Source organism: Balaenoptera ricei, chromosome 9, assembly GCF_028023285.1.
Source record: "Balaenoptera ricei isolate mBalRic1 chromosome 9, mBalRic1.hap2, whole genome shotgun sequence".
Taxonomy (NCBI): domain Eukaryota; kingdom Metazoa; phylum Chordata; class Mammalia; order Artiodactyla; family Balaenopteridae; genus Balaenoptera; species Balaenoptera ricei.
Window position 1 is genome coordinate 51,270,832 of NC_082647.1, and position 27,325 is coordinate 51,298,156.

General features: G+C 41.5%; 1 long non-coding RNA gene across 5 annotated transcripts in view; it reads right to left on the reverse strand.

The window, feature by feature from the left end:
- Positions 1 to 27,325, reverse strand: part of LOC132371486 (uncharacterized) — a 250,834-nt gene that overhangs the window by 182,483 nt on the left and 41,026 nt on the right. For all 5 annotated transcript variants that reach the window (XR_009504863.1, XR_009504858.1, XR_009504861.1 and 2 more), the window contains exon 3: positions 17,757 to 17,895. This is a non-coding gene — a long non-coding RNA (uncharacterized LOC132371486). The remainder of the gene's footprint in view (positions 1 to 17,756; positions 17,896 to 27,325) is intronic.

Sequence of the window (27,325 nt, forward strand, 5' to 3'; positions counted from 1 at the left end):
AAATTTCAGCAGATCACAACAGCTTATTTCCACAAGACTGTAATGGATTGGAAGATAAAGGAGGAAAGGGCTCATGGAAATAAGGGACTAGCAATAAATCCTCAAACTGTGTAAGTATAGAGTACTGTTAACAGAGTTCATTTGAGGATCTCAGACTACTTCTTAACTCACAGACTTTCACTCTCGTTTTTATTAGATTATAAAATAGCACCCACTAACTACAGTCAGAAATAACACAAAGGTTTCTTATGCAGCACCACAAATACATATGCAATGTGAGAAAAGAAATAGTAAATTACATATTACATTATTGAATTGTATGCTATCTCCCCCACCACGTACATAAATAAAAGATAAACTGTCCATGTTTTATACCCCCCAGCTTTCTCGACATCAGCTGAGCCCTGTTTTGCTTTCAGCCTGTTCCTTTGTTACACAACCACACTTGCAATCCATCCTTTCATTTCCTTCCAAGTGCTTTCCATCACGGTGGTGGTGTCTGAAGCTCATTACACCTACTGGCGCGTGGTGCTGAAGCATTTACCGTTCTCAGCGCAGCACATTCTTTGCTTGCACATTCTTTGCTTTAGATTCTTTTCCTTGGGAGATAAACCAAGAAATCTGCAAATTCATACTTAATCTGTCATAGCCCTGTCACCCAATCCAATCCTCTCTAAACAAAATCCTTTTGGTGAGAGGAAGACAATACCCTCGTTTCATAAATAATTTTTCCACCAACCTTAATCTGCTGTCTATGAATATTAATGAGTCTCATCGATTGATGTCTCCATTTTATGTCCAATATCAGACACCTTTCCAGAAAGCTAGCTGTCAAGGTTGCAAAGGAACCTATTTCACTTTCACATTATATTAGCAAAATTAAAAAGGGTGGCTTCTTTGACATGCAGATTTCCAGAGATACCCCTTTAGCCCTACACTCTGATTTCTTTTACATTGTTCCCAAATTACAGGTCAGTCCTTGCAGGAAGGAAAGACAGGTCACTTCTTTTTCGTCTGTTCCAGGCAAGAGTTGACTGATAACTGGTGACCTGATACCATGAAAATTTTTCAGAGACCCATTAAATGTGTTTGTTTTACCAGTCTCTATTCCTTTGCTTGCCTTTTTTTTTTTTTTTTTTTTTTTTTGATGCCTTCTTTGTTGAGTCTAGGTCCGAATTCCTATGAGATTCTGCTTCCTTTGGCTATTTTTGCCTTAAAATTTTCTGTGTACCAACCACCACAGATTAAGTGGGATAGATTCCAGGGCTGCTGCTGGCCTAGAAGTAATCTTTGTCAAAATTAGGAGAGTGTTCTTCTGACAGACTAATTAGAATGCAGCATTCCCTCCAGATGGACATATTAGAAAGAGGAGCCCCTCTGGGTGAACATATCTGTGTACGAGGATCCAGGGTCTGGCGAGGGGAACGTGGGCTGCATTTCAGCACCTACTCCCTCTCCATAGGGCACCTTGGTTAGTTTCTCTCTTAAATCTTTCACATGTCTCCCTTAGCTGGTTTCTTGGGGCCAAAGTGTTTTGGGGACACGAGTGATTTGCTTTAGATCCTTCTCAATTGCAGTTCACTTTTTTCTCCTTTATTCTTTTTCACAGCATTAATGTTAAACTCCTTGTTTATATGCCAGGTTTACTGAAGCACCCTTAATGCATCTTTCCATCTTTGAGCAATTTGAATAGGAATTCAAATGACATCTTTGGGCTTTTTTGTTTATTGTTAACTTGTTGGAGTAGCTGAGAATCAGGTTGGTTGATTTTTTTTTTTTTTAATTATTAGCACCTTTAATTATTATTTATTTATTTATTTATTTAGGCTGTGTTGGGTCTTCGTTTCTGGGCGAGGGCTTCCTCTAGTTGCGGCAAGCGGGGGCCACTCCTCATCGCGGTGCGCGGGCCTCTCACCATCGCGGCCTCTCCCGTTGCGGAGCACAGGCTCCAGAGGCGCAGGCTCAGCAGTTGTAGCTCACGGGCCCAGTTGCTCCGCGGCATGTGGGATCTTCCCAGACCAGGGCTCAAGCCCGTGCCCCCTGCATTGACAGGCAGACTCTCAACCACTGTGCCACCAGGGAAGCCCCGGTTGATTTTTTAATACATGCTTTCACATGTTCAAAGACTTGTTTGCTGATAGCATTATTTGTTGCTAAATGACAAACATATGGCCAGCTGCCAGAGGAGCTGTGTTATTCAAGGGGGTCCAGGAAGCCTGCTCTAGGTCTGACTATACCCTTCCTTGCTTACTACTCATGCCTGAAATTCTACCTTAAACCATATTCTTTTGGATTAAGTAAATAGCAACCCTGTTGCAACACACTACACTTGGAAAGAACTAAGTAGACCACATCAGTCATTGACACTGTAGTGAGAATTAGTGTATCAAATCCTATTCTAAGGGCAGCTATGTGAGAGAAGAAAGATGGTTTGGGGCATGTAATATACTAACCCCCTAGTGGGAAGGTCTGGTTAGGCTGGCAGAATACGCCTTGGTCATTTCGAAGGATCCTTCAGAGAACAAGGGACATGGAAGGCAAACTTCCCTTTGCCATGTCTCTGTCTAGAGTAATCCCAGGGTAGCAAGAGATCTAACTTGGTATTAACTGTTCAACAGTCTTGGTGTTTCCCAGTGTGACTGAAGATGGGAGTCTTGTTAACTTGTTGGAGTAGCTGAGAACTCAGGTTCCTTCCTTTGTCCTACACCAATCACTCCCTGTTTTGACCTTAACCTTTGGTATATGCATTGAACTTTTCGAGGGCCCAGGGTTAGTGATGTTAGCAGACACACACCTAAGGAATTAATTTCTCACATGAACGTGGCCCTCTGTGGAAAGATCTATAGGAGACAGATCATGGATGCAGAAGAATATTGGAGAAATAAGGGTTTTTAAAGATTTCATTAGTCTAGTCCTGGCCCTCTCAAAGTGGGCTGCATACACATTTGAGAGCACAAAACCACACGAGTTATGTAGAAACTAAACATGGTGCACCTTCCTGAGTGTCAATTTTACTAGGTAATAAAAAATTTTAAGTGTTAGTTTTATATTAAAACAAGCTTGACTGTGTTATGGAATGGAATATAGCAGTCACAGGAATGCTAACAAGTACAAAAGAAAATGAACACCTGATCACAGAAGCCAGCTCTTAGATCTTAGAGATCCTCTAGTCTGTGTTTTCAGAAATGATTGTGCATCCAATCACCTGAAGAACTTCAAAGGAAACCTTCAAAACAATACCGATGCTGGGCCCCTTTCCAAATGGATTCTAGACCATTGATATTTCTCCAAAGCCTCTCAGGTGATTCGAAGGTGCAGCCTTGTTCTATCTGTGACGTGCATCTCAACAGGATCAGCTACATAACTTGTGGGGCCTAGTGCAAAAGGGAAATGCAGAGCCCTTGTCATACATTATTAAGAATTTTAAGATGGCGGCAGCAGAGCGTTAAACCAAGCACAGAGCCCAAGTGTAGGTGCCCAATGCACATGCCTATGAAGTCAGCCCTGCCTCTTAAGAGCCTGGAGAGCGCATTCAGTGCTGCAGCCACCCTGAGGGCAGCACGGAGCAGGTCTGCAGGATGGGGAGGAACTGTGCCTTCCTCTACATGCCCTAGTTTATGGGGCCATTCACAGACACACACACACACACACACACACACCTGGATAGGTAGTTCAGAGACACCCCCTGGTAGAAATGTTTAGCAGAGATTAAATGAGGTTTTTCTAATGTGAAAACAACGTTTGCTTCTTTATCTAAGAATGAAACTGTCACCTTTTGACTCTAACCTACATTGGCTAGATTTTAAATTCTAGTTTATGCTCTCTCCCCAGACCACAACCCCCCAACCATCCCTGCACAATTTCTCATACTTCTAAATCTTATCCACAATCGTAACTCAGATTACTGGGAAGCATTTTGCCCTTTTGACCACAACTGAGTTAGGTCCCTCTCTGAAATGACTACGTCTGCTTTGTTGGGGGGTGGTAAGAACTACACACACACACACACACCCCAATATCAGAGAAGGAAAGCCCGGTAGAACCTGTAAGGATTACAGAACCCGAGAATAAGCCTTGTGGTAAGGAGGTAAGGAGGTTATCCTTTCCTGAAGAGGGGAATGCACACTCCGTGCCTGGATAAAGACCTCTGTGAGGGGCAGGAACAGATGCACGTGTGTGGTCCTGGGGGAAATTCAGGGAGGAGAGGACCGGGTGATCTGCTGGAGGAACAGAGAGTGCATTTGTTCTCTTGAGATTCAGCAGCTGGGCAAGGTACAGAGAGTTAATGAACCAAGGGGAGGATGGGGTACACAAGGGAATTCAGAGTAAGCGAATAAAATTCTCATTATGTCGCCTCTGGAATTAATATGCAAGCTTTCCTCTCTCCCAGGGCTTCTTTTTGGCCCTGGCTGCTATGAAATACTTGGGGCCAAAGATGGAGCAAAGCCCTACAGGAAAGAAGGTGATTCATGTTTTGGGGAATTTGCAGCCAACCCGGGAGACACAGCAGACAGAGGAAGCCAGAGCCTGCAGGACTGTAGAGGCTTTCTCAAAACCCTGGAAATCATTAGCCATCCAGTCCTGATGGCAAGGGCAAAATACTCAGACGAGTCTGCAGAGAGACCCAGTGTGGCCCATTTTATGAGGACCACTGTTACCTCATCAGCCTTATTGATGCCAGACCCCTGGCAAACTCATCCCTTAATGTCTGAAGACCGTCCTTCAATCCAGAACTTTATAAAAATGACAAAGGATTCATTGAGACTTAGAAAAGCCATATGATGTAATACACCATAAACAGTTTGCTAAATATATAACTGCAGGCCATACATATGTATAGGTAGGTGATTACACAAAACAAACCACAAATCCTGCAGGGAGGTTCTTGTTGCAGTGGTCAGAACAGACTTTCAGGTTGGGCAGATATGAGTTCTGCTCCTACCTCTGTGTACTCAGAGACAGAGAACTTAACCTCTCTTAGACTTGTTATTTCTAAATAAAAAAGAAGTTGTGTTCATGAAAGGATGCTCAACATCACTAATCATTAGAGAAATGCAAATCAAAACTACAATGAGGTATCACCTCACACCACTCAGAATGGCCATCATCAAAAAATCTACAAACAGTAAATGCTGGAGAGGGTGTGGAGAAAAGGGAACCCTCTTGCACTGTTGGCGGGAATGTAAATGGATACAGCCACTATGGAGAACAGTATGGAGGTTCCTTAAAAAACTAAAAATAGAACTACCATACGACCCAGCAATCCCACTACTGGGCATATACCCTGAGAAAACCATAATTCAAAAAGAGTCATGTACCACAACGGTCACTGCACCACTATTTACAATAGCCAGGACGTGGAAGCAACCTAAGTGTCCACTGACAGATGAATGGGTAAAGAAGATATGGCACATATATACAATGGAATATCACTCAGCCATAAAAAGAAATGAAATTGAGTTATTTGTAGTGAGGTGGATGGCCCTAGAGTCTGTCATACAGAGTGAAGTAAGTCAGAAAGAGAAAAACAAATACCGCATGCCTACACATATATATGGAATCTAAAAAAAGTGGTTCTGATGAACCTAGGTGCAGGACAGGAATAAAGATGCAGACATAGAGAATGGACTTGAGGACACGGGGAGGGGGAAGGGTAAGCTGGGATGAAGTGAGAGAGTGGCATTGACATATACACACTACCAAATGTAAAACAGATAGCTAGTGGGAAGCAGCCGCATAGCACAGGGAGATCAGCTCAGTTCTTTGTGACCACCTAGAGGGGTGGGATAGGGAGAGTGGGAGAGAGACGCAAGAGGGAGGGCATACGGGGATATATGTATACTTATAGCTGATTCACTTTGTTATACAGCAGAAACTAACACAACAGTGTAAAGCAATTATACTCCAATAAAGATGTTAAAAAAAAAGTTCTGCTGAATACCTATTTTATAAATTTGTCTTGAGGATTAAATGAGAAGGTGTAGGTAAAAGTCTTAGCATAGAACATAGTAGGTATTCAGTATACATACATATATACTATGTAGTAGGCACACAGAAAGTATTGAATACTAATTATTATTAGCCAACAATCCTTTCCTTCCCTCTGCCCCCACTTTTGGGATTAATGAAATACTTCGCCAAGAGTGACTTAAAAAGGAGATGTTAACAGCCATAAAAGGGGAAATCGACAGTAACACAATCATAGTAGGGGACTTTAATACCCCACTTTCACAAATGGACAGTTCATCCAAAATGAAAATAAATAAGGAAACACAAGCTTTAAATGATACATTAAACAAGATGGACTTAATTGATATTTATAGGACATTCCATCCAAAAACAACAGAAAACACGTTCTTCTCAAGAGCTCATGGAACATACTCCAGGATAGATCATATCTTGGGTCACAAATCAAGCCTTAGTAAATTTAAGAAAACTGAAATCGTATCAAGTATCTTTTCCGACCACAACGCTAGGAGACTAGATATCAATTACAGGAAAAAATCTGTAAAAAATGCAAACACATGGAGGCTAAAGAATACACTACTAAATAACCAAGAGATCACTGAAGAAATCAAAGAAGAAATCAAAAAATACCTAGAAGCAAATGACAATGAAAACACGATGACCCAAAACCTATGGGATGCAGCAAAAGCAGTTCTAAGAGGGAAGTTTACAGCACTACAATCCTACCTCAGGAAACAAGAAACGTCTCAAATAAACAACCTAAACTTACACCTAAAGCAATTAGAGAAAGAAGAACAAAAAAACCCCAAAGTTAGCAGAAGGAAAGAAATCATAAAGATCAGATCAGAAAAAAATGAAAAAGAAATGATGGAAACAATAGCAAAGATCAATAAAACTAAAAGCTGGTTCTTTGAGAAGATAAACCAATAGCCAGACTCATCAAGAAAAAAAGGGAAAAGACTCAAATCAATAGAATTAGAAATGAAAAAGGAGAAGTAACAACTGACACTGAAAAAATACAAAGGATCATGAGGGATTATACAAGCAACTACATGCCAATAAAATGGACAACCTGGAAGAAATGGACAAATTCTTAGAGAAACACAACCTTCCAAGACTGAACCAGGAAGAAATAGAAAATATAAACAGACCAATCACAAGCACTGAAATTGAGACTGTGATTAAAAATCTTCCAACAAACAAAAGCCCAGGACCAGATGGCTTCACAGGAGAATTCTATCAAACATTTAGGGAAGAGCTAACACCTATCCTTCTCAAACTCTTCCAAAATAGAGCAGAGGGAGGAACACTCCCAAACTCATTCTACGAGGCTACCATCACCCTGATACCAAAATCAGACAAAGATGTCACAAAGAAAGAAAACTACAGGCCAATATCACTGATGAACATAGATGCAAAAATCCTCAACAAAATACTAGCAAACAGAATCCAACAGCACATTAAAAGGATCATACACCATGATCAAGTGGGGTTATTCTAAGGAATGCAAGGATTCTTCAATATATGCAAATCAATCAATGTGATAAACCATACTAACAAATTGAAGAATAAAAACCATATGATCATCTCAATAGATGCAGAAAAAGCTTCTGACAAAATTCAACACCCATTTATGATAAAAACCCTCCAGAAAGTAGGCATAGAGGGAACTTACCTCAACATAATAAAGGCCATATATGACAAACCCACAGCCAATATCATTCTCAATGGTGAAAAACTGAAAGCATTTCCTCTAAGATCAGGAACAAAACAAGGTTGCCCACTCTCACCACTATTATTCAACATAGTTTTGGAAGTTTTAGCCACAGCAATCAGAGAAGAAAAGGAAATAAAAGGAATCCAAATCAGAAAAGAAGATGTAAAGCTGTCACTGTTTGCAGATGACATGATACTATACATAGAGAATCCTAAAGATGCTACCAGAAAACTACTAGAGCTAATCAATGAGTTTGGTAAAGTGGCAGGATACAAAATTAATGCACAGAAATCTCTTGCATTCCTATACACTAATGATGAAAAATCTGAAAGAGAAATTAAGGAAACACTCCCATTTACCATTGCAACAAAAAGAATAAAATACCTAGGAATAAACCTACCTAATGAGACAAAAGACCTGTGTGCAGAAAACCATAAGACACTGATGAAAGAAATTAAAGATGATACAGATGGAGAGATATAGCATGTTCTTGGATTGGAATAATCAACACTGTGAAAATGACTATACTACCCAAAGCAATCTACAGATACAGTGCAATTCCTATCAAACTACCAATGGCATTTTTCACAGAACTAGAACAAAAAATTTCACAATTTGTATGGAAACACAAATGACCCCAAATAGCCAAAGCAATCTTGAGAAAGAAAAACGAAGCTGGGGGAATCAGGCTCCCGGACTTCAGACTATACTACAAAGCTACAGTAATCAAGACAGTATGGGACTGGCACAAAAACAGAAATATACATCAATGGAACAGAATAGAAAGCCCAGAGATAAACCCATGCACATATGGTCACCTTATTTTTGATAAAGGAGGCAAGAATATACAACAGAGAAAAGACAGCCTCTTCAATAAGTGGTGCTGAGAAAACTGGACAGCTACATGTAAAAGAATGAAATTAGAACCCTCCCTAACACCATACACAAAAATAAACTCAAAATGGATTAAAGACCTAAATGTAAGGCCAGACACTATCAAACTCTTAAAGGAAAACATAGGCAGAACACTCTATGACACAAATCACAGCAAGATCCTTTTTGACCCACCTCCTAGAGAAATGGAAATAAAAACAAAAATAAACAAATGGGACCTAATGAAACTTAAAAGCCTTTGCACAGCAAAGGAAAACATAAACAAGATGAAAAGACAACCCTCAGAATGGGAGAAAATATTTGCAAATGAAGCAACTGATAAAGGATTAATCTCCAAAATATACAAGCAGCTCATGCAGCTCAATATCCAAAAAACAAACAACCCAGTCCAAAAATGGGCAGAAGACCTAAATAGACATTTCTCCAAAGAAGATATACCAATTGCCAACAAACACATGAAAGGATGCTCAACATCACTAATCATTAGAGAAATGCAAATCAAAACTACAATGAGGTATCACCTCACACCGGTCAGAATGGCCGTCATCAAAAAATCTACAAACAATAAATGCTGGAGAGGGTGTGGAGAAAAGGGAACCCTCTTGCACTGTTGGTGGAAATGTAATTGATACAGCCACTATGGAGAAAAGTATGGAGATTCCTTAAAAAACTAAAAATAGAACTACCATACGACACAGCAATCTCACTACTGGGCATATACCCTGAGAAAACCATAATTCAAAAAGAGTCATGTACCACAATGTTCACTGCAGCTCTATTTAAAAGACAGGATATCGAAGCAACCTAATTGTCCATCAACAGATGAATGGATAAAGAAGATGTGGCACATATACGCAATCGAATATTACTCAGCCATAAAAAGAAACGAAATTGAGTTATTTGTAGTGAGGTGGATGGACCTAGAGACTGTCATACAGAGTGAAGTAAGTCAGAAAGAGAAAAACAAATACCATATGCTAACACATATATGTGGAATCAAGAAAAAAAAAGAGGTTCTGAAGAGACTACGGGCAGGACAGGAATAAAGATGCAGACGTAGAGAATGGACTTGAGGACACAGGGAGGGGGAAGGGTAAGCTGGGACGAAGTAAGAGAGTGGCATGGACACATATATACTACCAAATGTAAAACAGATTGCTAGTGGGAATCAGCCGCATAGCACAGGGAGATCAGCTCAGTTCTTTGTGACCACCTAGAGGGGTGGGATAGGGAGAAGCAAGGGGGAGGAGATATGGGGATATATGTATATGTATAGCTGATTCACTCTGTTATAAAGCAGAAACTAACGCACCATTGTAAAGCAATTATACTCCAATAAAGATGTTAAAAAAACAAAAGGAGATGTTTCTGGCCAGGTTCTGTTCCAACCTTTTAAGACGTTCTTGTCCTAATTTCGTGTACTTGGCTTGTCTTCTACGCCCCACAGGTCCTCATCCACAAAAAGTCTAAAAGCCTGGGTCATAACAGGCTCCATAACAGGGCCGATATATTAATGAAAAGACCGATTTCTCAGCCTCTGTCTCCTGCTGTTTTCAAATATCACATTGGGAGTTTGAGTTGAGAATGCAGTCCATTTGCTTCCTCATCAATTTGGACAATGCTGGACAATGAGGTGGTTCCTTTTATTTCTTCCTATGCGTGTCCACAGAAGAGACCTCAGAACTGTGTTTCTCTGAGCTATCTTCTAGCAGCCAGAGAGAGAACTCACACAGATCAGAACTTCTCAGGGAGCACAAGCCCTTCAAAAATGCATCTTTGAGCATTCTGTTGCAAAATGAGATAAGTAAGGATGATAAAGTGAGATTTTTTTCAACAAAGCTTTTAATTGAAAGGATTATCCTCTGTGCTGAGATTATGGTTTGCTTATGTTTGGGGTATCAAGATGTGCTTTTTGTGTGTGTGAAACAATAGAGAGAGTAGATGGGAGTGATTTTTTATTTTTATGGCCTGACGTGGAAAAATAAAAAGTAGGCAAAGCCATGTTCCCCCCGACTACCACTCAATTTTTTTTTTTAAGTTATTTTTACCAGCTCATGAAATAAAAAAGCTGGAAACCACTGACATGGACCACCCAGGCTGTTTGGGGAAAGTAAATAACTTCCATATTAGCAGCTACCTGGAACATTTTCCCCCAGACCACAGACCCCTGAGCTTTTGCTGCATAAATTATTTCATGTCTCTTATACACGTGAATATGGCAAATGAGGGTGAAAGGAGCTTTATGAGAGTTCATAGGTTCCCCCAGTAAACCAACGGTGTACTAGTAAGGAGGGATGCAAGGTCAAGTGTGCTGCCTCCACTCCCACCACTGATTCAACCTTTCCTTTGTGTAAATAGGCCTGAGAACATTCGCTGTTGATGCTGATCCAGTACTTCCAAAACATTGTTAATATTTTGAAACTTTAAAAATAAAATGTCTTTTGTTAGAGCTTCAACTTCAACCTGGTTTTGTTTGGGTTAGAAAAGACCACTTTTTTTTTTGATGGGGGTCCAATATTGTAAAATTACTCCTTTCATCATCATAACTAGTAGGTCCCAAACTTCACTAACCATGACGTCACATTTCCAGTAATATATTCTGAATTATGTGATGTTTTGCACTATCCTCTCGTGTTTGCCAATGCTGCTTCAGCAAGTATTTCTAGAACTCCCTGAGAAGAGCTTATGTGGTTCTCTGAAGCTTTCCTGGGGGTAACGTGATGCTGCAGCCAGCCATTGGGCCTTCACACCATCCCATGTCCCCCAGTCATTCTACTATTCTGGGCTTTTCCTCCTGGGCACCGGTCTCCCTAATCTTTTCTTCACCTCCCAGGCCTTTGTGATTAATTTCTGCTGCCCCTTCCTGGAATGATTACTTGTTCAAATCCTTCCCCTCCTCCAAGGTTCAGCTCAAATCACATTTCCTCTAGGAATTCTAAGATCCCTAGCACAAAAATAGCCTCTTCTCCTCATTTTCCTGATGCACTCTGTACCCCCCAAATCCAAGGCACATGTGATGAATGCTGAAATGGTTATTTTTATGTTTATCTTCCTACCACTTCCCATTACCATGTGAGCTTTGGATGTGAGGACTAGATGGTATTCTTTTTTTCTTTTAACTTACCAAAGCACTGGCAGATTATATTGAACATAGTAAGTCTGGTAAATACTAAATAAAACTGAACTGTCTTAAATTCTCACTAAGTTGTACATGACTGATTGTCATACCTCTCCAGAATGTGTAAGAAAAAACTTTGTTTTTCCCAGTAGGAATTTTTGCTCTAATTGGTCCAAGGAGGGAAATAACAATTCTTGAACCTTCCAGGAAACCACTCAGGATGGGTAGCCTGAACCACATTCAGGAAGGTAAAGTGCCAAAGAAGCATATGGATGCACGACAAGAATCCCCACTGTGTCCCCCACCAGTCACTCCAAACAATACCAGTGGCAGATTTTGCACAGCATTAGCCTCCGCTAACCAGCCATCATTTCCTCTTAAAAAAAAAAAAAAAAAAGAGTTAAGGGCAAGTAGAAAAAAAGTGCCTTTGAATTAAAATCTTAGCTTTTCTTTGAACATCCAGATGATTAAATGAGATCCAGACAAAAGCAGGCAATTTCCAAAAAATAAAACCCAGCCGGGGCTATCTGCATTCCCTCATGTTTCTTCTGGTAACCTCGTGGTAAAGTGAAGTAATGATTGATTCGGAGAGAATTATGGCTATTATAAACTGTAATCAGTGGTGGATGAGAATAATTACACAGGGAAAGGGGGAAAAAGCTGAAACATGGCTGAGCAGTGTTCTGATGGATGAGGAAGTCATTTCCTGGCTGTTAATGACTGATTTTTCAACAGTCAGCACCCAAGCTTTAATCCCAGAGGCGAGAAGGAGAAAGAAATGACCACACTATTAAGGATGCTACTGATGTAAACTTACCAATTTTAATCTGAATATAGCTGGTGCCTGGCCCCCTGTCTGTCCTTGCTTTTGTTCCTGCAGTTGCAGACATACCCTTTGGGGGTGAGGTTAGGGCTGGCCTTTATCTGAGAGACACCAGGAAGAGTTATGGTTGTAGAGAACTTCCCTATATCATGGTGGTGGTATATAGCATCCAGATGTCACAGCATTGCAGGCTGTTAGAACTGGAAGGGCCACAGAAATCACCTAATCCTGTCTGTTCATTTCATAGATGAGCCCAGAGAGGTGAAGTAACTCGTTCAAGTCACACAGCTGATGGGCTTTAGACTTAAGGAGAAGTTGCTCACACAGGACCAGAAGGGAGATTGGCTTTGTCAAAGAGGCATGATGGGATCTCTGAGGGAGACAGCTTTGCTAAACCTATTTCAAAATTGGCATCAGCTTAGTCTCTTGCCCTTTGAGACAGGCTTTGGAGTTCAATATTCGGCCTGCATGAGTTGTTATGGGTGAGATTACAAGAGATCTGAGAGGGCATGGGTTTGTGGAATGATCTGTTTTGGTTTACAGACCAGCTGAGAGAGAGAGAGAGAGAACCCAGTTTATCTTATCATTTGCAGCCATAAAACAAGATAACTGATGGAAATAGAAGTCATAAAACTGCAAAGCAGGACAGCCAAGAGTCAGCTGGTGACAGACACCCCCCCCTTCAGAGCCCCATGACTTTGAAGAGCCTTTCGAATACTTCTGTGAAGGACTGGGTCTCTCTGCCTCCAGTGCAGAGGCCCCTCAAGCAGAGAAGATGGGCAGTAGTGACGAGCCTGTGACACATCCCAGCAACTCTCCTCTCTGCTCCACTCAAGGGCAAAGCACATCCTAAGGAATGAATGGATCATCTTCTTAGAAAAATGTGACTGCCTCTGAGGCTAAATTATGTCAAGATATAAGATCAGGAATGTCCAGATGCTGTTTATCCCATCTTAATTAAATTTGGACTTCTTTGGGAGAAAAAATACCTCAGTTCCAGGAAAAGTTGTTTTGACTCTGAGGCTATTTGGACTTTGTTTTATGAAAACAAACACTTTAATCAAGATACCATTTTTCCTGAATTTTCACTGTGAAGGTATTTTCTGAAGCAAAGTCTCTTGAGCCAATAATAATTGAATGATAATATTCTAGTCAACACTGTTAAATCATCTCAGTTTTTTCTCCATTCCCACTTTTAGTTTCCTGAGATTATTTTCATCAGGATCAATCTCTTTCCAGGTACATTTTATAGTAATGCTTTGAGAAGTTATTTGTCCATCTGGCATTCCCTTCCCCTTCTTCAGGTAAGCACAGCTTACTTTTCCTTTAGAGAACTGTGATTCCACACTTCCACAGGATCCTATATATCTACAAATCCCAGAGCTGCATCCCAGCCCACCAGCACCCTATCCCACAGCAATCCACGCCACTAGCACTCCCCGTGACCCCAAATGCAGAAGGGGCTGTGATCCTGATGGGCCAGTCCAGGTCCTCTATTCCCAAACCAGAATGACTGGCATTGAAATGGTCATTCTTCTTGAACTTTGCTATATGGATGCTGAGAGAGAGTGTGCACGCCTGATCAATTTGGAGCAACAGCTGTAAGGATATGGTTTTTGAGCTGCCGGTACTATCTTCCCAACTGGAGGGAAAGAGTAAGAGCAAGAGAGAGAGGAAAGAGAGACTGCGGGAGAAAGAAACCCTATATGTCATCTAAGCCCTTGGATCCAGCAGAACCTGACTTTTTAAATCCCATAACTACGGACTTCCCAATTATGGGAATGGATGGACTCCCTCTTGTACTCTAAACCAGTTGGATAGAATCTCTCTTACTACTCAAAGTCCTGACAAAAACTAAGGCTTTTCATTGGGCTTGCTCTGATTTAAATTTTGGCCAAAATTGAAATATTTATAATGGATTATAAATTCATTTTTATAATTACTAGCTTTTGCTAGTAACAAAGGCCTATAGTACTTTATATAGCAGAAAGTAAACATATCTTTTGACTATAACTTGGATTTCCAAGCCCATTATGCACCTAGTTACAACCAATCTTTGCATCATATGTTTAGAATGAATGAACAAATGATTGAACAGACAGATGGGCTATAAGTCTTTCAGATATCACCCAGCACCTACTGGAAGCCTCCATCTTGCCAATGAGTTACTGGAGTGAACAACTATTTTTCTTAACCATGCATGCATGAAGATACACACACACACACACACACACACACACACACACACACACGCAACCAAACATTGTCCTACATGGATTAACCAGAAAAAAAGCAAAAGCTCTCTGAAGAAAATATTTGGAATGATTGTTTAACATGTTGTTTAAGGAAGCATGCCATTCCCCCATAGGTAATAACAAAGGTGGGATCAAATTTTAAGAACTCCAAAGGGATGAAGAAACTCCAGAGGGGAAATTCGGACGTCTGGCTCAGCATCCCTTCCCCTTTCCCTCTGAGGTCCCCCCCTTTCCCGCTGTGTCTCTAAGGATCAGGTCATGCATAATGAGCCTATTCCTCATAGGCTCCACCCCGCTCTGCACAAAGCCTCCAGGATGAGAGTGGGGCATACACTGAGGTGCAAGTCCTGAGAGCTCTCAGGTGTGGAGGCTGAGTGCTCGAGGCTGCTGGCCAAGGCAGTCCCAAGGCTCTTCCCCGTAAGGGGGTCCTTGGGGGGTGCCACGTGGGTACCTGTCAGCGGGAGCACTGGTCGGTGACCCGCAGAATAGGTGGATGGGGCAGCCAGGCCAGCCGAGCACACAAGGTGTTCCGTACCTGGCACTGGGCTTGCTCTGCTCTGAGAGAAAACACCCTACCCTGTTCCGTCCGTGTGAAGTGCAGTTTCTCACTTGGGAAGAGGAAGAGGAGAGAGAAGCCGGCCCTGGGCACAAGTATCTGTTAAGATGACTGTCACCATGGTGGCACACAGCTTCTGCTCCAGGCAGGATCTTCCCCATTTTATTCTGTCAAGATGGCCATCTTCACAAAGAGTAAATAGATTATTTTGCAACAGTCACTTAACTCCAGAAAATGAAGACAGACCCTACCCCAGCTAGTGGTTGTGTCTCTTTGTCTTATCTGTTGATGGCCTCCTGGGTGTGACATATTTCTGTGGGTTTACCAGTAGGTCAATTTTCTGTATTGGTGGCTCTCTGAAGATAATCATGAAATTATATATATATATATATATATATTATATATATATATATATATATAATATATATATATATATATATATATAAAATTTATATAGTCATAGACACGAGCATATTCATTTGTTCACATTTATTTATATACATGCATGGTATATGTATCTATATAAGCATCACGCACACACATACCCACCCACGCGCACACACACATACCTGTCTTATCCATAATTGTCACTCTGTAAAGAGGTGTTCGGCAGATTTTTGAACAAATGGCTTAGTGACCTTTTCTGCTAATAAGGGTAAGAATGCTCATTGTAGAAAAATTAGAAGCTGAAATTTGTGAAGAGAAAAATAAATATTGCTGACAATCTCACTAAACAGAGTAAACTGTTTTGCTTTATCCATTCCTATTTTCCTCATATATATCGTAGAGGTATCGTTTTTACATAGTCAGAATTGTGGTATACACAATTCTGAAAACTGCTCATTTCCATTCAGCCCTATGGAAGGCATTTTCCCTGTATTTGTCAAAATGATTTTAAGCCTCCCTATGTATTCCTTCCTAGGAGTCTTCATAAATTTAAGTGTGTGATGCCTGGGTGGGACTGGGGAGCGGGCCACACGCCATGCACTCTTCCTTTGAGATTGTTGCCAGGTCTGCCTGAAGGAGCCGCAGAGTGGACAAGGCACTGCTCACTGGCATGCACCACCCCAAACACCCCCCTCACCCCAGCACCAGTGGTGAACCCACCACTTGCCATGACCCTGAGGAGGCCGCTTGCTTAGCCCTGGCAAAGTGCAGATCCTCTTCCCTAGGATGTGGAGGGCAGCCCTGGCACTGATACGACCGGCATTTTGCCCTGCAGAGGAAACACCTGTGAGGCCAGTTAGAAAGGTGGCTGCAGACTCGGGCTCAGACCTCAAGCTGGCACTTTCCATCTGGCCTCCCCAGGGCATCTGAACTCTTAATAGCTGAACAGTAGTCCGGAGGTGCTCTCAGCTATTTGTGTAAGTGATGGCTCCCTGCTAGGTGTGTATATTATTCAGAGAGAGGCAGGGGGACGAGCTGCCTGGGGGCAGCGTCTTGCCAAGTGACTGAGTGAGTAATGGGCCTTAGCAAGGGCAGCAGCTCCCGGCTGGCAGCCCCAGGGCCTGGCTATACAACCACCCCCACCCCCACCCCCACCCCCACCCCGCCCCATCCACCCGCCCCATCCACATCCATGCTCCAGCCTTTACCAGATCCATTTCCATTTGGTTGAGCCCAGAAGCACTGAATTCAGAAAAGGAAAAAAAAAACAACCCAAAAACCCAGGATAGAGAACAAACAGTGTAGAGAAGCCTGATAAGAAAAGATTTAGGCATAAAGACATTTTTATATATTTTTAAAGCACCAGTAAATTCCTTCTCATAAAAATGACAGGAAACCAATCTGGAATGAAAGGGAGAAGCTTACAGAATCACCAAAGATACTTGAAAGCAAATGAATACGAGAGAAGAGAGCTCAGAACCTCAGCAATGTTGAAGGTGAGCAGCCTTTGCTGGCCCAGCTTGAATTCAGCGCCACCCTGCAGTAGCCTGACTCCAGGCCATCAGAGGTGCCCTCCTGGAGGCTGTGAGGGTTAAGGGGGAAAAGTCAAGGCGTGCTGGGATCCTAGGACCAGCACAGCTCTGTCTTGAAGATCTACCCATTGAGGCGTCTGCTGAGACCTGGCCTTTCCCCTCCCAGGTGGGGCCCAGGTAGGGTTATGTGCCCTGTGGGCATCTCTGAGTACCTCTCAGCCCTCGGAGTCAGCTGTTTTAAGATTGTCTGGGACTCCGCATTTATTAACTAGGCCATTCTTGTTTCTGTTAGTTCACAATGCACAGGAATATTTCTCCTCCTAAAATTGTGAAACACTGATTTTTTAAAAAAATGTCTACTTTCATTTTCTGTTCTCAAATCTTAGCTAAATCTTAAATCTGAAAAAATTGTTTTAAGATAAATGTTACCTGGTTTTTTGATTATAGAAGTAACATAGTTTTATACATTTAGGAAAACTGAGAAAAGTACAAAATATTCACCCTTACTATTATTTGAAGGTTGTTGTTCTTTTCTTTTCTCTTCTTTCCTTCTCTTTCTTCTTCTCAGTTGTCCTGGGATGATAAATGCTAGACCCTTGGAGCTTTCCTTTAATTGGGGCATTTTTGAAAAGTCCCAGGAGGTAATCTGAAAAACACAGGATGCTATGGTTAAAAGCGGTGGGTGAATCCTGCCATCCCCTTCTCAGAGATGCTCAGAGGAGTCTTGCAGAAAAATATCACTGTTGGACTTGGTTTACAAAGTCTCAAAATCTTATTTGATTCTGGAACACTTTGTTTCAGGTAACACACATTGCCATCCTGTGGAACTATTCTGCATACACAGTCTTGAAACTGCTGTTTTATCATGCAAAAATTTAACAGCCTGCTGCCTTTTCTTGTAATGCTGGCTTGTATGCTCTAAAGAGCAGCCGGCTGGCATCCCCAGGCCCTCGTATGATGATGTTAATTTAGGGGCTGGCCTTTGAAATACCATTCATTGCAATTCCAGTTCGACATATTGAATAGTTTTATAATTGGGCCTCCTCTTACTGTTCTGTTAAAAACATTCAGTGTCTTGTTTCCTAATGATTATCATCATCGTTATCATTAATGACATTTATTGAACATTCATTGCTTCCAGGCACTGTGCTGAGTCCTTTACGTGAATTACCCTATTTAACCTCATACCAGCTTTATCAGGGAGACAATATTAGTCTTCTCATTTATTAGATAAGAAAACTGAGGCTCAGATTGGTTAAGTAATGTGCTTGGGGTCAGTTAGCTACTAAGTGGTTCAACTGGAATTGAAATTCATGTGGCCTGTCTGTTCTTAACCATCATATGTTATTCATTTTAAATATCTCAGGTCCAAGGTTTGCAAACATCCAATGGAGATTTAGTGTGCACATCTTAAGATCTTACGGACTTTTCCCTCAACATATTTATATCCCTAATCTAGCTGATTACCTAGCTGATTTCCCTTTCTCTTCTGGCCCTTTCCTCTTACAAGTATTGATTAAATTTCTACAAGATTTGAAACACTGAGTTAAATGTAAAAATGAAAATTCAGTCTGAGACTTGGACCCTTTCCTTAGGAGGCTAACAGTCCAATGTAAGATTCCAAAGAGTAAATCACTGACTAAAATAGAGCACACATTCCTCAGAGAACCCAGAGGAATTGCATCTAGATCAATGGGAATCAGAGAGAATCCTCCAGAGAGGGTGGCAAGAGAGGTGAGTTTTAAAGAGTAGGTGCCCCCTAGAGAGGACAAGGATTGACATTCCAAGAAGACAGACAGGTATGCTCAGGGCCAACGAGCCACAAGTGCTGGAGCTGGGCTGGGCTGAAATGAAGGCAACGGGCCCAGGCAGGAGGAAGACTAGTGGGACAGGCAGGGTCAGGTCTGGAAGAGGCCCTGTGTACTGAACGGAGGGACTTTAGATGTATGGATAATGCGATGAATTGATTTGTGTTATAGAGAAACCGCTCCAGCAGCAGCAGGGAGTTTGCCTGGGAAGGAGAGGTTAGGCACAGGGGGCAGAATGAGGAAGCAGGAATTTAGTGGGAAAAAGGATCCAGAACGGCCCTAAGGCGGCGACAGTGTGGGGAGACGAGAAGAGATAGATTGGAGAAAAATGCAGGAAGAAAAACTGAGAAGATTTCACTGACGTTTATAGTGGGAAGTGAGCGAGGAAGGAAAATCACTCCTGGATGTTTATGGAGGTGATGGAGGCAGGAACTGGAAAGGACAGAATGACAGCCATAGAGGATAGACGGTACCAGTGACTGCGGGAGCCCAGAGGGAGATGGAGCTGGTGGCAAGGAGCCTGTGTGTCTGGCTTGGACAGCTCAGTGGGTGAACACTGAGACAATCTGGGGCTTCATCTCAAGAAGCCTACCTACTATTTGACTTGTCTATCTTCCTAGAACTGTGAAACATTGGTTTAAAAAAAAAATTTTTACTTTCTGTTCTCAAATCTTAGCTAAACCTTAAATGTGACAAAATTGTTTTAAGATAAATATTATTTTTTTATTATAGAAGTAACACATTTTTATTTTATACACTTAGGAAAATTGAGAAAAGCATGAGATGTTCACCTATACTATTACCTTAGAGAGATGTATTTGGAGGTTGTGTACTCTTCCTCTTCATTCTCCCCCACCTTCCCTCACTTTCTCTCATATGTACACGTTTTATCCATTCATTCATCTATTTATTCAACTGATATTTATTGAACATCAATTATATGCCAGGCATCGTTGTAGGCAGTGGGGAAACAGCAATAAACAAAACAGTACCTCAAGGAGTGTAAATTCTAACGGGAGAGATTCTGACAATAAACAAGTAGATGTATGTTGGGTGGCAGCGTGTGCTATGGGCAAAATAAATAAAACTGGGCAAGCGAACTGTAAAGTACTGGATGGAGATTTGCCATTTTATGTAGAGTGGTCTGGAAAGACCTCTGATAACCTGAGGCATTCAGTAGAGCCTTGACAGAGTAGGGAAACAAGCCATGAAGCAAGCCCAGGGAAAGAGTGTTCTGGGCAAAGGCGAATCAAGTGCCAAGGCCCTGGGGTGAGAGAAGGCTTAGCATGTTTGAGGAACAGAAGCTCATGGCTGGAACAGAAGGAGTGAAGGGGAGAATAGCAGATGAAGTCATAGAAGGAGAGGGAGCCAGATCAGACTTATTGGAGAACAAATCCTTGGAAGGACACATAGAGACCAGTTTAGGAGGCTGTTTAAATATTCTGCTGAAGAGATGATAGTGGCTTGGACTGTAGGGTAGTGGTGAAGTGGTGAGAAGCAATCAGATCTGGATCCATTTCCAAAGCAGTTTGGAGAGATGTGTGAGTAAGGGGTCAGAAGATAACATTTTGAATGGAGCTTTTGTTCACTGAATATATTATATTTGTTTATTTACATACCTGCATATGTTTTTATATAGTTGAAAATAATTTTATATCCTGCTCTGCCCCACCCACCACTTGTTTACTCTAAAAGCAGAAAACTAAAGGATGCCAAACAGAAGACATACTTCCTGTTCACCTTCTTACTGCTTCTATCCTTATCCCCCTTTTCCTCTTTTTTCTTATCGGACAAATGAAATATACATGAATTAAGCCATGCATTCTGAAGTTTGCTTGTGAGGGGACTTGGCTAGAGGCTGCACTTTCTTTGAACTGTGTGGCCTGTGGCCAAGGGAAATAAAGTTTAATTAATGCTAATTTTTCTAACCCCTTTCTTTGCCTTTTCAGCAAAATAAAACTACCTTTGGGAGAACTGGCAAAAAAAAAGTTAAAACGGATACTACACTACCGAGCCTAGCCACTGATATAGCAAAAATATTTTCCTACATGACTACGTTTGGTCACAAATGATAAAATATTTTATCTTGCTCCTTCCCCTACCTACCTCTCTATTTAAAGTTTGAAGAAGTCAGTTGATTTTCATTCATCTTTATTTCTTTAGAAGATTTAGACAGTCTGTGAGTTTGTTTGCACTGGGTTGTGATCTGAGTGCTGGGCTTGGTTGGCTGTTATTACAACGGCTAGATTGTAGGGTACAGAAAGACCTAGCAGGGCGGGCCACCTGCTGGGATACTCACTTAGGTTCATTTGTTGGCCTTTCCCGTCTGCGAGAGACTACATTAGACTAGCTACTTAGGGCCCAGCTATTAGGGAGTAACTTTGCCTATTTCCATAGTTAAGGGTTTTGTTAATTAAGTTTAGAAACAAGGTATGTCCTCATTGTTCTACCATGAAGACCATCAGCGGCTCGAGTTTAAGGGGCTGCTTTCCTGCCTTTGGTCTACTTGCTGAACATCTTCAGGTTATGTTTATAAAGTAATTAAAGTGTAGATTATGCAGTGGTCTCTGGAAGCTACAGCATTCCCACGAGAAAATGCTATAACATAAAGCCTTAAGAGTCTTATGGCTGGATAATCATTTGAGAGAATTTAATCTGGTCCCATCCTCTCCCCCATTTCCCCATGCCCAGATCAAAAAACAAAGCAAACAACACAAACAAATGACCAGAAACAAAATCTTCCGCCACCCCCTCCCACTATTACCTCCAGCATACTTTAAAAATGAGGAAACCCAGGCCAAGAGTATGAGGGGTCACCCAGCATGTGAACAGCAGAGCTGGGGCTTGGCTCAGAAGGCTGCTACAGAGCACCCAGTGGCTGCCGTGAAAACCCAAACACATTTGCTGTTTGGTTACTCTTTGGCTGTGGCTTTGGATTAGGTCATGAATGGGGGCAGTGACATATCTAACATGGACCAGTGCATTGGCCGCCAAAGTAAAATCCCTTTATAATCCTTTCCCTCCTCCAGTTCCAACTGGAAAGATCTGGAGCACTGAGAGCTGTGGGAGGTTGGGGCACAGCAGTGGAAACTCAGAGCCTCACAGACATGAGACCGAGAGCTGTGATGGGCTTGCCTTCAGTGGAGTGCTGTGTTTGTTTATGAGGCCCTATTCCTGTTGATGGTAGAAAACACTTGATCTTCTCAATTCAAGCTCCATCAGTCTCTTCTGATAATAATAATAGCCTCTTTGGAATAATTACTTTCCCTCTTCTCAAGGGCTTCCCCTACATCTTCCTGCACAAAGAGGCATTTGGTTAGTTGCAGGGAAAACCCATGTATCCTCCTGGCATTGGGATGGATATTCTCTAGGACTTCACTGAATCTGTCACTGAGTGGCTGAGGTTGATGAATCTACCTGTGACCAGGCGTGTCACAGCCTGATGGTCATCTCATCCTCCACAGAGCTGCCTGAGTGTCCTTATGACATGGCAGATGGCTTCCTGCAGTGTGAGTGATCCGAAAGACCAAGGCAAAAACTCCAGTGCCTTTATGAACTAGTCTTGGAAGCCATGTATTCTCACTTCTGCTATATTTTATTGGTCACACAATCAAACCCTGATGCATTGTGGGAGGGGACTATATAAAGGTGCAAATATGAGGAGACAAGGATCATTGGGATCCATCTTGGAGGCTGGCTTCCATAGTAACTGAGGTGTGTGTGCTCTAAGATGGTAGGAACAGATAACCCAGCAGACAATTTACAGCAATCCGAGCACCATCACCAAATTCACTGCTCTGTCAGTGAAAGTTGCAATAATATATGCACTGTGGAGAGGACTTAAGATTAGGAGGAACTCAAATGTTTCTCATGTGGAAATACTCTTACTCACAGTCTCTTCATGTTCTTCAGTCTTGGAATTACAAATAACCCCCCTCTGTCATTTTGTTATGTCAGATGTAAATATTTAGAAATCTGTTCTTGGTAAGCACCTGAGAGGGTAATGTGTCAAGTATCACTTAGTGCTACCGTCTCAGCCAAGGCATCCTCTAGATATCAACTTGTTTTTTCTCTTTATTTAGGGGGTGGTTTGTCATTGTGACTTACTGGGAGAAGAAAAGGAAGACCCAGGGGGCCATGAGGCCCTTCCACAGTCTTTATTTTAGATAAAGATAGTCTTCCTCATTTTTATTAATAAAAAAGATGCAGTGTGGTACACGTTCATGGAATCTTACCCTGTTAGAACCGGAAGAGATTTTAGCAATCAGGCATTCCAGTTCCTTTATTTCACAGGGGAGGAAGCTGATGTCCTGATGAGTGAGGAGATTTGTCCACTATCAGACAGCTTATTAGAAGCAAAGAAGCAAAGCTAGAACTAAAATCCAAACTCTTGAATCCCGGTCCATTGTGTTTCCTACTACTCCAAGCTGTTTCTAAATCTTCATTTCAGAAATTTTTTGATGTAAAATATTCTGCCTCTATAATAAGTTTCTGACGTAGATCATTCTTTTTTTTAAGGAAGTCATTATTCTTTTGGAATCAGAGTCTATTTTGCGAATTCGATGACAGCTATGTGCTCACTTCCAGAAATATGCACATACTCATATACATACAACATTCGGTGTGCAAATTCAGGGAGTGCAGACCATCTGAATGCCATCCTAGGGGAGTGAGCAAGTCAGGTCAAAAACACTATTTAAAAGTTTATTTATAAATGTTGCTTTAAATATTAATGTGTTCTGCATTTCCAAAATTATACTGTAAAAATATTCTTGATGGGCTTTGTTCCCCCAGCATTTAAACAACATTCTGATTTAGATTATGTTTCCTCCTTTGGAAGCTGCATTATCTTTTGGCTTCTTCGCTTGCAGTGATTTTTCTTCAAGCCTGAAATGTTTCTTAATGCATCTTCCAAAGCGTTCTATTTCAGGTCTATCCTTGTCTAGGGAGACTGTCTTTATCTTATTTAATTCAGAATACTTTTGTTTTATAGACTAATGAAAGACCGTGAGGTTAAATCCACCACCTGTAGATCTTCCCCCACTGTGCGTCAGGCATTATTTCATTACCACATGACAATTCCAATCAGAATTCAAAGCTCGTACTGACAGCTTGAGTCCATGTGGGGTCATGTTTAACTTTATCACCTAAAAATCCAGAAATAGGCTGCTTTGGGTTGTTCATCTAAGTCTTTCATTCTGCCATTCAACTAGATGACTATTTCATATCTTTCATATTTTCCTCCCTCCTCAAATTCCAATGCCCCTTCCCTCATCCTCACCTCAGATAAATAGCTTATTTTCTATTTCACTAATAAATTAAAGCAATCTGAAGAGAATTTTCACAGGCTCCTATCACCATATCCTCCCATCTCTCTGCACCAATACTGTCAGTATCATGTGCCCTCTGGTTAGGATGAGTGAACTGTCCAAGGTCAATCCCTCCACTCATGCACTAGGTCTTATTCCTTCTCTCCTACTCAAGGACACAACTCCAGGAACCTCCTCTTTTTACTCAAGCTCTTCTCTCTATACCTAATTGTTCCCATCAGCATGCAACTGTACCATTATCTCTCCACTGTACAACAAAGCAAAGAACACGCTCTTGATCTCAGATTACCCTCTACCTATTATCAGATTTCTCTGCTCTCAGTTACAGCAAAACTCCTTGAAAGAGTAGTCTCTACACTCAAGGGTCCATTTCTGCTCCTCTCATTCTCTTTTGAATCCACTGCAATCAGGATTTCACCCCCACTACTCTGGAGAAATAGCTCTGGTCAAGGCCACCAATGAAGGCCATGCTGGTTACCACAACTACATACCCAGCCTAAGGTATGCCATCTATTGCCCCTCTGAGACCTGTCCCTAAACTTCCTGTTTGTGAAATACTCAGGCTATCACAAATGGAAGGAAAGAGATTTTTACCCATGTGCTCCCCAAATTTGATAATGCTGCATATCTAGCCCCTATTTTGTACAATGCAATTTTATGAGACAATTAAGTCCATTCAATTGAAAATGTAAATTTTTCTAGGTCTACACATACAAAGGGGTTCATCGGCAACTATCCAGTAACTTTGGACTGTTTAGGCAAAGAGGTAAAATAACCAAGACATTCTGCTTCCCCTGGCCCCCACCCTCTTGGCCTCAGTTGGAGCTATTTGACCTTGAAGGATGTTAGCGATGGTCTCAGTGTTTGCTTTCCCTTTTCCTGGGGAGAAGGGCCCAAGGTCTAGAATGTCACATATTTTACTTCAAAGGAAAATGCACAGCATGAAAATGGAGTTTTAGGAGCCAAGCAAGCTGCACCCTGTCTTAACAGGCAGCAACCAAAATGGTCTCTCCATGGGCCCTGGAGCAGATGACTGCACATCAGACTCCCAGGGGAGGCTCAGACGGACAAGACAGCGGTGGTGGACTCTGGGGGGTTGGGGGAAGGCATTCCAAATAGATCTACATTAGAAAGGACTGTGTTATAAGTGACTCAGGATTTATTGCAGTGGGATATGTATGTCTTCCTCACCAACCAGGAGGAGAAAAAAAAAGGATCTCAATTCATCTTTTAAGAACTCAGACTATTTCTTCTTTGTCTCCTCATGGGGCATTCTCCATTCTATCTCCTTCCAGAATGAAAGGTTCATTTATTTTCCTAGATAAGGTCTGAATAAGGGCAAAATATAATTTGAAAGCAGTCAGGCTTAAGATAAATTAGTCATAAAGAGGCAATTACTTTATATTAAATCTGTGTCCTTTCTAAAAAGGAATTTGTATTTATCAATTAACTCATTTTCACCATTTAATTTTTCTAAAGGAGATCATGAACTTAAAAAAATTCATGGTTTTTTTTTTTTCTATTTGTAGAAAGATTTAGATAGCTTGGGGTTTCATATCATATTATAGTCATCTTTTTCATCAACATTTTCTAAATATTGAGAAGTACTGTAGATCTCATTTTTTAATTTAAACATTCACAAAAGCTCATGCTACATTTTTGTCATACTTTCCAGATTATTAGATTAGTAAAAGGAATGTATAGCAGGCAACTGAGCACAGCAAATAATCAAATGTCATTTGCAATCAGACTTGAGTTTGAATTTCAGGTCTACACTGCAAGATCTGGGACTTGTTACTTAATCTTACGAAGTCTCAATATCCTCAACCAGAAAATGGGGATACAAATGACATGTAATTGTAGTGAATATCTATTGTTTTGGCCCATCTGTCATGCATTTTCTTTTCTTCTAGACCAGGTCATTTCCTTTTCCTCAGGAACTGTCCCTCCCCTGTTCTTGGCCCATAAAGTCCTGGTGGAGCCCACTTCCCTCTAGGCTTGGGGTTGGACACATGACTCAGAACTTCCAATCAGGGCACCACACTTCCTTGGCTACAGTGACAGGTGATATGTATGTGTTCTAAGCTGGATCAGTGACTTCTGCTAATGCTACTGGAAAATCAGTACATTCTCTCCACAAAGATAGCTAGAAAATAAGCCTAGGGGTATGTGTGCCCATTTTTGCCACCCTATAAAGGATCTTTCTTGAGAATGAAACCAACAAAGAGAAGAGCAAAGCCAAAAAAATTAAATGGAGAAAGCCACTCTCCTAAAGATATCATTTGGGTTATTGGCTACAGCTAGTCCCAAAGCTCAATGCAGCTCTGGATTTCTTAATTATGTAAACAAAAATTTCCATATTTTCAAAAGCCAATTTAAAGTGGTTTTCTGTCGCTTGCAACCAGAATAATCCTGAATACTGCAGATATTAACACCTGGAGGTGGGGAGTTGCAAGGGATGAACATAACATGAAATTGGTTAAGTCAGGACGGGGGATGGAATGCCGAGGATTCCCTTTCTCCTGGCCAGAAAGTCGGTAACACCTGTAATGTGGTGACAAAGCTTACTGTTGCAGGCATTAGTATCTCACCCAACAGCTGCAGCTCTCTGCCTTCCAGACGTATGCTAGAATTTAATTTTATGGCTCCTGTGATTGAGTGGGGTCATGTGACCTGCCTGTTCTGACCAATACATTTTGAGCAAAATTAAGCACTTAACTGTTGGTACAAGATTTTCCTGAAGCACTCCTTGCTCTCATCATGGCAACCCACAATGCTGGGTTCAAGATACTGGCTGAACTTCTCAGTTTGGATAAGTGGGGCACCCCCCTGGTGACCAGTAAGAGGCATGAAGCATGAAGAAGAAACAAACCTTAGTAGTTGTCAGCCACTGAGATTTTGGAGGCATTGGTTAATATAGTGTAGTTCAGTCTTTCCT